A 13,664-nucleotide genomic window follows, 5' to 3' on the forward strand; every position below is an offset into this window, starting at 1 on the left:
TAAACAACAACATGATCAAGAGTTTGTGTAGCAGATGTAGCCCAAACTTTTCTCTTAAACTGAAATATGATGCAGAATATTCTGGAGCTTTTATAACACATCAGTTTTCAAACCTGAGCCCACAAATCCAGAGGAAACATGAAGTGTAGACAGTGTATAATCTGGGATGTCACGGTTCATGGAAATCTAAGTGAAATCTTGACGTTTCCCTAAAACTTTCCATGAAGACTCTTCGTTTTGACGCAGCTCTCCTCCATCATCTCGCCTTAGTGCTTTGAAGTGGAACTAACTGCAAGTGGCTGAAGCTGCAGTGGAAAAGCAGTGATGCTGTTGCAGAAGGACCGTGTCCTTTCTGGTTACAATTAAGTGATTTATAATCTGGCTGCTCCTCTGCTGGGTGTCTGGGTTTCTTCTTCCTCTTCCCCTTTCCTCTCATTCTTTCCTTCACCCACCACTGTGGATCTGTGTAGTTGCCAGTTCACAGACTTGTTTGTCAACTACAACAGTTCATTTTCTGTCTGTTTTCCAAAAGGGACACTGGAGCATTTTTTTTCAGTTCAGTTATTTGATTTAAATAATTAAGGAATTACTTGTAATAAGACAATATATCTCTTTTTGCAAAAAAAAAAAAAGGCAATTTGACCACAATTATTGTGATTGTGAAGTAATTTACATCGGATGCAGCCCTTTAAACAATCAAATAAAAAATAAATAAATTTGCTGCTGTTTGTCTACATTTGGATTATTTTGAAGTCTTGGTGGTATTTGTTGATTAGAAATGAAACAAAAAGTATTTTCTTTTCACAGTTGTTTTGGATGCTCTGTCACAAACTTGCTTCACACATTCATCTCCTGTTTGGAAAGAAGGAGTCTTTCCTCCTTCAGCAGGATGCAGGAATGTTGGGTTGAGGCAGATGAGCCTGGAGAAGGTTTCTGCTTGTGTTGTGTTCAAACTGAACATGATGCAGATTTTAGACGCCAATCCGACCGTCAATCACAGTCTTATACCAATAATGTTTGAGGTCAGCAGCACGAAAATGGGTCATATAGATGACCTTATCTTAGATGCACACTGGAGGGGTCTGGCTTCCACACATTTTTTCCATAGGTCACAGTTGAGTCATTTAGCTCAGCAGTTCTGCTGTTTAGTCAAAACGGAAGCACTCTTCCTTGATCGTGGCCAGAGTACAGAGTACTTAGAGACTGATAAGACGTACTTGCTCACTATCAGATGCAGCCTAATTGCTCTGAGGTTATTATTGTGTCTGAGGGATAACTGCTTTGTAAAGGCATACCGATCTACCTGAGCAGCTTTGCCCCAAATATGTGGCCTGTAGATTTTGTCCAAGAACTGGGATGACATTAAACAGCAGGAGGATGTGATAGAAATTTAGCTTGATGTCATCAAATTGTAAATTTTCAAGGTCTTTTCGTGGTTTTTAAAGAGAGTGGAAGTATATCATGTCTGAATATCATAGAAATTGGTTACATCTGACATTCTTCTAGCTTAATATCTCTGCCATGATTGTATACAATCGTGGAAATATTAATAATATTTTAATATTTGTTCTTTAGGATGTCCAAATCCACCTTGGCCTGGTTCTGTTAATCAGGATTAAAAAGAGATGGGAAACAATCCCCAAGGAAGTAAAGATGCTGTGGCTCAAAACTGGGTGAAATTCCCTTAAGCGGTCTAAAGTGTTGTTACATAATGGGCCTAATGCATCACAGGAGCTGGAGAAAATCACTGTATTACTGCCCAGATTGGACAAGTATGCCTTTGATCCGGGGAGGCTGCCTGTGAGAAAAATAGAGGCTCCCGGCACAGTCAGCACTTTAACTGATCTGCCTACTACAGTATTATAACACACTCGAGACTTCCTCAGTGGAGATATCCACTTACCTTTTCATTACTGTCTGTGAGTTATTAATATGAATTTTATACCAATGCAGTGTATGAGTTTAGTTTAAAAATTTAAATACTGTTTAATTTTTAATTACTCAACAAGATTAAAACTGTTAAGTGATCCAGCAATGAGAGCTGTGTAATACTAATCCAAACGCAGTCCACTTTTGTTCTAGAGGAATTTATCCTTTGTGATTTATGGAACCATAAATAATTTCTTGACCTGAAAACCTAAAGAACTGGGAATAAAGACCTTATAAAATCTTTGTTATATTTAGTTTGAGCCTTTACATTTATTTGTAGCGTGACAGTCTGTGCTGGTGTTTTATTCGGTTCATTACAACTCACTAAAAGCACTTTCATATAAACATAAACAAAATCAGCATTCTTCTGCTCAGAGAGCCTGCCTAAGTTATTATAAGCACCAGTATGCACAACTGCACGAGGCCTGCAACTCAAGATTATTTTCATTATCAGTAAATCTTTTCTTGATTACTGGATTAATCATTTTGTCTACAAAGTGTCAGAAAACAGTGAAAAATGAAATTCCCAATTTCCAAGATCCTAAGGTAACGTCTTATTTTGTCCAAAGAACATTCAAAACACAAAGATATTCAGTTTATCATAGAAGAAAACAAAAGGCAGCCAATCCTCCCATTGGAGAAGCCGGAACCAGATCATTTTTGACATTTTTGCTTGAAAAATTACTTAAATGATCCATCTATTGTCAAAACTGTTGACAATTGTTGTTGAAAATTCAGTTATAATTGACTAATTGTTCAGCTCTAAACTGCACACAGAGTTATGAACAATGAATCTTCACACCATCCCAGCTTGGGACTGGGCATCAGTTGCTGGCTGTTGGGCAAGCATTTCTCTTGGCATGACAAATGTGCAAACACAGCAGATATTGCATGTACTGCTACAGTATTCAACAACTGAATAAGGACTGTGCAGTTTGAATGGTGCAGGGGAAATAATGAGAAACAATTTTTGATTTATCTTTGAAAAACTTGATGAACGTGATGTTGGCTCCAGAAACAAGACAGACCCTGGTGGATCACATTACAGCATTATGACATAGAGTCATTGTAACTGGTGGGCAACTTGAATACAAACCTACCAGTTTGCTCCCAGTGGCTCAGTCTCCCAGCAAGCTCCTGTGCCACCTGAATCACCAGTGTACTCAAACACGGCTCATACACCAGCTGATAAAACTTCAATAACAGACGGAGCTGTTGTGGCACTCCCTGTTCTCCCTGCATATAACAGAAGGAAGGAACAAGTAAACTTGATGCAGCTGTCCTGGTCTCCCTTGTGAATGAGATTTGGAATCTCAATGAAATTGTACCTGGTTACGTAAAGTTTATTTAAACAAGTATGCTGCAGCTGAGTATAGACATACAAAAAAAGTTATGTTGGTTGATGTTATTCTATTTTGTGCATTACATCTATGTTTCATGATATTTATAGTTTATTGTTTTATTGTATCTGTTGTCTGTGTATATACATTACCCATTCTTCTCTGTACAAATACTTTGTTGTGAAAAATGTTATTTTTTTGTATTGTTTATGTTTTTTCAATTTTGTTATGTATGTAGTTCTATAAGAAGGTCAACCCAAACCAGACAATGGTAATATTGTGAAACTAACCTGTCACCCTTATTAATACATAGATATAAGGTTAAATATAGCCAAGGGCGGCCTCTAAAGTAAATTATCATATCTGCAAAGGGTTTATCTTATTAATTGCACTTAGCCTGATGCCAGGTATTACTCATAATGCGTTACTTGAAAATTGTTTCAACATAGATGAACTGAATAATTCCGACATTGGTTTATACAATTTAAGACAATTTTAGCAAATATACCAATTATGGACTGACATTTACAATGTCCTATTATCCAATAATAAAACGCTGGATTATGTGTGTGTGCGTCACATGGCTCCAAAATGTCAGGGTCACCACAGTGGAAGTCCTTGCCTGTCAGCTCTCCGATGGGGGCCACAACAAAGTGTCCATCTCCCTGTCACACAATAGACCTTGTGGAGGCCGCAGTGAGCCGTGCATGTGGAAACATGATCATCATTTTGTCTTCAGTTATTTTCATGAAAGCCCGAGCCAACAGCTAACATCTGTGAAAACCATGAGACAGAAGTGCAGGGTTGCCAGCCAGATAGTGCGTTTTCTTGATGTATTACTGATCCCCCTTTGATGAGAAGGTCAAAGGTCAAAATCTGATAGAGCAGGGCAGCAACCTTGGGGCTGCTACAGATCTTGCTCAAGGACTCTTAGTCATTGCAGATGAAGCATCTTGGATTTTAGATGTTTACAAAGTTATTCTGTTACAGATTACCTCTCAATCAAAACTCCTAATTTGTTCGATTACATAATAGTACTTTTTGTTTATATTTCCTGGTGTTTTTTAACAACTTCCCTCTATATATTGAGAATAAATGAAATGCATAAACAGTTTTTAGACTGCATTAGTTTTAGCTAGGTGTTACTAATAAACTGGCAACTGTGAGTGTGTATTACTTGTATTGCAATCCATGATTTAAAATGTATTATCTTAATGCCTTTTTGTACCCAGCTTGTTGTGTTCTTAAATACTATAATACATATATTACAGTACATACTTTCACTTATGTCATAATTTTATGAAATTAATTAAAAATATTAAATATAATTAGACCTTTTACTAATTTCACTTTGCACAGTCATTCGAAACAACCTGAACTGCTCATAATTCTTTCCATTTCATCTGTCTCAAGCAACAGCTTCTCCTAAATTCTGTCCACAGTCTATAGGTCTGTCCCTCTGGGAGTTTAGACATCTTGCACTATTTCATGTTGCGTTGTATACGAATAGGGTTTGATGCTGATGCCTTTTTTTTCTCAGCTTGATCAGATCCTGGTCGACTCACCCACTATTACTCAGTTTTTGTGTCTGAGTAGACAAGTCGATGTGCAGGCCCCTGGAGCTACACTGGGCCCCTCTCGTTTTCACTTAGCTTTGTAGAAAAAAGAAAGAGGTGGACATGTTACATAATTTTTTTCTCTACTTATTTCTGGCAAATTTGCAGCTTTTTTCTATTAAATCCACTTCCCACTGCATCTAAATGTTGGGCAGCTTTAATGTGATTTTCCTTCTTAAAGTTCTGGACCATTTGCTTCTAATTTGATGGTTTCTAGCACCTCCTGTTCCCACTCTCTGCACTGTTCACACTGTCAATGATGTACGGTAACAGTCACTTTTCTCCAGACTGTGGAAAAAAACCCTGGTGAGGAAGGCATGACATTATTGTTTAAAGAATAAAAGTTCTCATTTGACTTGCAAAAACAAATGACCAAACTTGTACCTGGATTGAGGATTGAAATATATTTTGTAAAGTGGAATTAAATTGTACTAAAATAGATCTATGTGTTTATTGTTACCATGCCATTGCTGTAAATACCCCGAGGATGACATGACTTTCTGTTAAAAGCACTGTATCACATCCATTATTAAGTAACAAGATCAAGAAATATTTTCATGCTGGATTTTATATACATTTTCTGTCGTGTACAAATGTTCTTTCACAGATGTCATAAACAGTCTGAGGAAAAAGGAATAATCTTATTTTAGTTTGAGACTCACATACCATGTGTTATTTAGTCTTTGTTTTCCAAAAGTGTTTGTTGTTTGGGCAGATCCCACGAGATGTGCCTGCACATCTGGCTCTTGTATAAGCCACTGTTCTGCTGCCTCTTGGTGATGGTTGCATGACTAGAACTTTTGCTTTATGACCAAACCAGCACACTTTGTAGTTCTGCCGTTACACTGTTATGAAGTGATAATGAGATGGTTAAATATTTTGAGATTGGGGTTAATTGCCACCATTTATGTCCTGATTCCCCCAATCTGTAACAGTTTACATCACATTTCTTGCATTGTAATCAGAAGAAATGTATCATTTCATAAAAATCGTCAACATGTGATACTGTAAAAGTGGAATTAGTACCAAGCTAGAAAGAGATATGCGGGGTGGCGACTAGCCATCGGTGGTCAATGGTAGGAATACTGCCGGATTTAATGGAGATTTATGAAAGTAAAATAGATTTTATGGAGAAAAGGCGTGTGGCTTTTACTTTTAAATTTTTTTTCCCAAGTCTGTTTGTTGTCACAGCCCAGCCCTCTACATGCATTACAGTGTTATACAGGGGTGTGCAAGTGAGGTGCCACTGCAGTAACGGCAGTTTGTCTATTTCATTCATAGTATATCTGCATACAGCTACATCATGGTGTTTTACAAACCATTTATTAAATTATTATATCATTGTTGTCCTGTGAAAACAATGTTTCTCCAAAACATTTTCTTGAGCTTTTCATGAGCTAAGAGCTGGCTGAGCTCTGAAGCATGTGTACGGATGAGAGAAGTGCCAAACAATACAGGCAGGAGATAAGAGCATACATCCAGACCAACAGTGCATACGAGGTCACCGAGAGTACTTGTGAAATGCCACTTTTTAGTTACATTACATGACAATGTATTTGTATGATATTGCAATGGGTTTCAAAATGGTTTGTTTTACAAACCAAAACGTTTATTTGAAGAATTCCAAATCAGCACATTTAGAGGTACATGGTTTTCATTGGACAGCAATAATATAGTGCTCATTAATGCTAAATGGGGGAGGGGCAAGACAAAAGACGAGTCAAGACATCATAAATACCACGTAACACAGTCCTTCCAGTCTCTCGTTTCTTCATGTCATCACTCTCCATCTGGCAGATTCAATCTTCTGAAAAACAGCCTCAGGTAAAACGGCTCACAGCATATGTGGCAGACAAGGATGCCTTGGATTACAGGCAGCTGCTGCGTGAAAGTCTACTGAGTGTCTGGTCTGGACCGACCAGAGGGAAGGAGGACGAAAACAAAGGAAGAGCATAAATCTCTCACTTTTTGTAATAGATGTCTTTGGCTTAAGATTAAATGTAAATGAAGACCAGCTTTAAAAGATTTGAGATTCATGGCTTAGAAATCTTGCAGTGGTCAAATGCAGTAGGCGATTTGTTAAGGAACTATGGAAGAGACAGCGAAAACAGAGCTTTCAATCAAGAATGAACATACTCTTACATGATCAATCTTCCCACAGGCAGTTCAAAACCAGTATATCTCATGTGTTCTGATATCGTGGCGATTATTAAAAGCGGCAATGTGAAGCGCCACTACGAGACAAAGCACAGAGCATCTTTTGAGTAGGTTAACAAGAGGGACGGATTTTGGTCATTTTGGAGGGATGGCATCCCCCCCTCGTCCACCCTCAAATCGCCCTACTGGTCAAATGGTAATGTTAGTCACAATCTAATTATTATTCTTGTTGTGTGGGCATACAACCATACAGTATAGAGGAAGGATGTTGTTTTTAATGTGCAGTTGAAAATCTAAAAACAATGCTATTAAATCAAATTAAGTTACCTCTTTGGACAATAATCCAATAATAATAATCCACTAATCAATATTTTCTATATTTTCAACACATCGAAAGACTACATAGGGACGAACCCCACAGAAAATGATCACCTTACTCTGCAGTGTCCCCAGATCTGCTGAGCTTTTTTTAAAGCATCATTTAGCTTGTTTTGGTTGAATACAAATACTGCTCTCTCCAACCCTGTTTCCAGCAGCAGCAGGGAGCTGTTTTCAGCAAAAAAGGTTTTGACAAACCCACAGCATGCTACCAGACAGCAGACAAACAAAATTAGCGACTAACTTGTGAGGAGGAATTAGTGAGTTAAAGAACCAGACATTTTGCTTAGGAGTTGATGGGCACCCCCCCATGTTGTTGGTTTTGGCCTTTTCATGGGATTTGCTGACAATATCAAAAATGTAGCATCACCAGATTAATCCTTCTACTACTGAAACGTCATTGCAGTCCCTCAGCTTCCTTTCCTTTTGATCCAAGAGTAAACTAAAACATTTACCATTCACTCTTACCTTCTGTAAGAACACAGTCTTCATTACTTTAAAAACCAAGCAAACACATCTATTTCCCCATGCTGAGATAATTGGCTGTGGCTTTGCTGTATGGAGCCCAAAGCAGGAAACTGCCCCGCTGCTACCAGCATCTGACAGAGTTGGGATTGTTTGGCGGTGCAGTGGGTGGCCCGAGCAGGTCGCTGTGGTGGACCGCGCTGAGCTCTGAAGCATGTGTGCTGATGAGAGAACTGCCAAACAACACAGGTAGACGATAAGAGCGTATGTCCAGACAAACAGTGTGCACTGCCACAAACAGTATTTAAACCTGCAAAATGTCAATTTTGGGAACGCATTAGAGCTTATCTGTGTGTGTGTGTGTGTGTGTGTGTGTGTGTGTGTGTGTGTGTGTGTGTGTGTGTGTGTGTGTGTGTGTGTGTGAGAGAGAGAGAGAGAGAGAGAGAGAGAGAGAGAGAGAGAGAGAGAGAGAGAGAGAGAGAGAGAGAGAGAGAGAGAGAGAGAGAGAGACTGTTTGTGTACATACTGTACCTGAATCTATCATTTTTTTGCTCTGTTTTGCTTTTCATTTTATCAGTTTGGTTTCAAATGGTTCTGGTGGCATGGTCAGTGGTGACTTAGTTGTGGCTATTAAGCTGGGGCTAGTAGCCACAACACATGTTCCAACAACATGATGCAGGCATGAAGGGATTAGATTACAGCAATGCTAACCATGCAGCAGACAAAATATGTTCCAAAATATTGGAATTGCTTCAAGCTAGATGTTGTTCAATAGTAGAAAGCTCAGCAACAGTGATCAGAGGCAGCTTAAAGTTTGAGTTCAAAACAGTTACAATGAGTTCCAATGGTGACCCAGAATCACAGCAAAAAAACAAAAAAAGTATTAAAATATCCATAGAAACTCCTGCAGCATTATCCACCAATCTGCCGTTGATCCATTTTCTAACTATTTTCCACACAGTCTTTGCTTATAATAAATCGCCAAATATGCTGCTTACTGCAGAGCATCATAAGGCAGCAATAGCATGACTTGTAAGGTATGCATTCAGCTATTTTATGGCGAAACTATAAGAGTTAGGAACATACTAAACATCTATGTCACAAAAGTGGATTATGCTGCATGAGTGGTTTGAGAAGTTTCTATGGATGTTGTGATGCTTTTTTACCATGAGTCTGGGTTCCCATTATCCTAAAAACATTTTCACATTCAATCAATCAGCCTGACATTGTTTTCATGTTAGCCTATTTCTTCATGGGGGGCATTTTGTTTTGATTTGCTCTAATCAATCATTAGGGAGTGACATATCCGTCCTGCCGATGTCATCTTCAGTCAGAGTGGTTTCAGGAATATTAACAAACGTTTCCATTTAAGAGTTTATATTTCTATAAATCAACTTACAACAACCTGTACAGCCTCATCCACTCTTGTCGCAGCCAGCTACCTATGAAGGAACATTCTTAATCTCTTCCACAGTGCTCTTATTGGTAGATTGTTTCACCAACCGGCAGAAATAGCCTTTAATTATTGACCTATTTGATGATGGCGGTGATTCAGCAACTACAGCATATACTGCTTATTTGTTTTCCCAATGACAGTGCGGTGACAAATGTAATCACTCCCTGGAATATGTTTACAGACAACAATCTTTGTGAATGAAGAGCTACATGCATTTACTGCACAGAATGCTGTGTGTATGAAACTCAGAAGATAGATTTAAAGTTAATTTCAGTAGCATGACAACCATGACAGTTTGTCAAACATCCATTTGTTTCTTTTGTCATCTTGAATTATTGTAACCTGTCACTTTTTCCTGCAGTGCAAGTAAGTTAAATTCTTTGTCTTGTTGTTACTTCTATCAAAACATTCTTCTCCCTGTTTTACCTTCTGTATATCCTCAAATTGGATTTCCACTGGTTTACCCAACTGCTCTTCCAGTGCTGAACCCGGGCCTTGTCTCCGCTGCGTGAGAATGTGAAGGACTGTTTTCTTTTTGCGAATGTCCGGCGAGGCCATGCAGAAGTTGGCAGGGCCCTTAATGCTCTCTCCCATTTGGTCCGGTTTCCACTCTCCGCACTTGGCTGCCCCTCACTGACAAGGCGATGGAAAGGTCCACTCCGGACAAACTCTTGAGATTGTCAGTGTCTGTCAAAGAGAAAGGAAACAAGCACTGTTTCATATGTCTCTGGGCCAAACGTGGCTCCACTTACTGTCAGGAGAATTTCCTCACTGTGCATGATGAATTCAAGGAGGATCGGTCATCTCACTCCCAGAGATGGAGGAGGCCATCTGACTGCTGCTACCAAAACAGTTTTCCTCACCCGGAGAAGAGGATCAAAGACACGAGGAGAAAGGAGGAGCAGACGTCCCTCCCGCTAACTGAGTAAATGCAGGGAGCGCTATCTCTCTGAAGGGATGATTAGATTGTGCAGGACTCCGTCATCTAAGTAAACACAAGTTACTATAGTGACCTGTATGGAATCTTCACCACACTGTTTTTGTGAGACTGGAGTTGTTTTTCAGATGATTTGAGGATAGGGATTTTGTAGGCGTTATTGAACTCTACAGTTAACCTTTGTTCATGACAAGACAGTCATCAACAGTCTTGCCGGAGGGCACTGCTTTTACTCTTTTTGGTTCTAGATATGATATGAAACAACGAAGAAAAACGAAAGCAAGCAGTGGCAAATTTCAACCACCTTGACATTTTCCGGCCACAGAGATGCAGTGGCTCTCTGCAGGACGGCATAAAGAACATTCACTGATTGTACTACACCCAGAGGATGCTTTTAGCCATTCATGGCTTTAGAGATGCCAGTGTTGGTTTGTTGGTCGGTCAGTCTGTTGGTCGGTCCAACACTTTGGTCCAGACTGAAATAGCTTAACATCTACTTGATGGATTTGCACAAAATGTTGTACAGACATTCATGGACATTCATCCCCTCCAGTAGTGCTATGGAGCTGTTTTCCTATGAGTGGATCCCCGTGTTGTTCATATCGAGCATGCGCACCAGGGTGCACATTTACTCACCAATGGTTTCACACTATCCCGATGATCTACAGGTGGCAGTAACATGCCAAGATATGCAGAAATGCGACAACAAAGGCAGGGAAGAAGAAGACTGCAAGCTAGTTAACATGGATGTAAACAATGCTGGATTAGAAATACTAAAAATTGGCTTTGGAAATATTTTATAAGGAAGGAAATGCATTCAACACATTTGTGAGGCCCTGTTTACACCTGGCTTTGACATGCGTCTTGGGTGATCCGATCTGAAGTGGACAGCTCCAAGTACTTCAGTTCACTCCTGGCATTAGAATGCGTCTCCACATGCGTCTCAAGCATAGACTGTATATAGAGATGCACGACGCGTCTCCAATTCCTCCCACTGTGCAAAAAGTAAGCCAAAATATCCCGGACACGGGCGCTGCCATCTTCTGCAGGTGACGTAATTTTGAGCCAGAGTCTGCGCAGTAGTGATCGGGGTTGGAGCTGCGGTATCGAGGTCCCGTCCATACACCCGGCCGACTCGCGAGCAGAGCACAGCTGTCAATCATGACATGAAACCCTGTTTTTATAGCATTAAATAACTAATTAAAACCAAACATATCAGAAAAATGAACACGACGTGATTTTTTTTGTCTGGCCCATGTCCCATTCGCTAACATGGAGGGGGCGGGGTTTGTGATCTATACTGCAGAAGCCACCGGGGGGCAATCAGAATCATAAATACTTTTTTGATCCCCGAGGGGAAACTCTTTCATTACAGCTGCTCACTATCACGTCAATGCACACTTGAGAATAGAAGGAATTAATGTACTAAGCAAATCAAAATATAATACACTATAATACAGGTAAGATAAATTAAGTGGATATAAAGTATAAAAGCTCAAATAAGTTTATGTACCAAAGTGGATTTAGAGGTTGATAAGTATGTACAGTATAATACAATGTAATCATATAAGTAATAAGTAATCGAGATGTTTCTCCAGTGGTCCAGTTTCCATGGCTTAGTTTTATGGGTGGGAATAATTTGTGTGTCTGTTTATGTTTGTGTGAGTGTGTACAATTAAGATCCAAGAACATGAGTAAGACCGGTTATTTAGCTCATTTAATAGGAAAAGCTGTGTGTTTTTCTTTCTAACACTTTGCCACAACAATCCATATTTTACTGACGCCAGAATGTAATTAACACAAAATACTGTTTCACTTGAAGTCAAAACCAGGAAACAATTTGGCACCAACCAACCGACTGATGCATGAAACTCTCAGTCATCATCCAAGCTTTATCTTCTGTCAGTATGATTAGAAGTTTGACATGTGTGCGTGTGCTTATGGCAAATTTCAATGTAAAACAGCATAAACAGGAAATGTTGGTTTCCTGCCACATGGAGATGATTGGCAAAGGAAGTTATCATTCACAAGCTGACAAAAGCCGCTAACTGTTAGCAGACATTCAGTCTATAAGTGCTGAGTTAAATACAAAATACTGTAGATAAGAATGTCAGTGATGCAACCAAAAGGCCATATCCAAAGTCCCCTCAAGAACTAAAGCCTCTTCACTTATTGTGATTACTTTTTAGTGCTCTAATAAGTTATTATATATGGTATGAATATTTGCCCATCACCCTTTCAAACACCTACAGAAGTCAAAAAATGCTAACAAGACTATCTGTTTGTGAAACAAAATTATGTGAGAAGGGAAAACAAGTGAAGATCATGCAGTGGTTTGACAGTTGTGCTTAATAGAACAATTATCCGTGCAATATACTGTTATTTTGTTTTGCTCACAGTAAGTGAATAAGCTTTCCTGTGAAAAATCTGGTGTTACACAGGAAATAAGGATGCAATTTGCAATTCTGGTTTGTTTGAAATATTGAGAGGAACTATCGAGTAATTATCATTAAACACTGATAGCTCCCATGGCTAAACAAAGAAAATAGCTCAATAAAGGCGTCAAACTTCATCAATAGAGACTCAACAACAAGGAAGGCGGTAACACAGTTGGTGTCAGTTGAACATTCTGTTGCTAGTAGCAACGTCTACTGGCAGAGTTCCATAGCAGCTTAGCTGACATTGTTACATCCACCATTTTGTATTATCTGTGACAATGCAAATATCAACAGGCATCTTTTATCTACTCTCTAAATGCCCCTGGAGCATTAAGCATCTGTAGAAATTCTTTTTAGTACAGCTGTTTTGTTACTGTTAATTTGTGATTTAGTAGAATTTAGTTTGTCTATGATCAGTTTACTGCTAACCAAGCTATACTAGCTGTCTGGAGCTAATGCTAAAGCAACATTCTAATTAACTGTTTTAACGGTATTACTGTTGTGTTGTTGATGTGTATGTTTAGGCCTACTAGATTAATTACTGTACTATACAGTTGTATGCAAAAGTTGACCCCTGACAATTTCCATGATTTTCATTTATAAATATTTGGGTGTTTGAATCAGCAATTTCATTTTGATCTATCAAATAACTGAAGGACACAGTAATATTTCAGTAGTGAAATGAGATTTATTGGATTAACAGAAAATGTGCAATATGCATCAAAACGAAATTAGACAGGTGCATAAATTTGGGCACCCCAACAGAAAAATCACATCAATATTTAGTAGAGCCTCCTTTAGCAGAAATAACAGCCTCTAGACGCTTCCTATAGCCTGTAATGAGTGTCTGGATTCTGGATGAATGTATTTTGGACTATTCCTCCTTACAAAACATCTCCAGTTCAGTTAGGTTTGATGTTTGTCGAGCATGGACAGCCCGCTTCAAAT

At 39.0% G+C, this 13,664-nt stretch overlaps 1 long non-coding RNA gene across 1 annotated transcript; it reads right to left on the reverse strand.

Annotated features, from left to right (window-relative positions):
* Positions 1-5,435: 5,435 nt before the first annotated feature.
* Positions 5,436-11,384, reverse strand: LOC122863144. The gene is made up of 3 exons (XR_006374927.1): positions 10,114-11,384; positions 9,768-10,028; positions 5,436-8,118 (listed from the first exon to the last, which is right to left on the reverse strand). It is a non-coding gene; the product is annotated as an uncharacterized LOC122863144 (long non-coding RNA).
* Positions 11,385-13,664: the final 2,280 nt, after the last annotated feature.

This window comes from Siniperca chuatsi, linkage group LG16, assembly GCF_020085105.1.
Source record: "Siniperca chuatsi isolate FFG_IHB_CAS linkage group LG16, ASM2008510v1, whole genome shotgun sequence".
NCBI classification, from domain to species: domain Eukaryota; kingdom Metazoa; phylum Chordata; class Actinopteri; order Centrarchiformes; family Sinipercidae; genus Siniperca; species Siniperca chuatsi.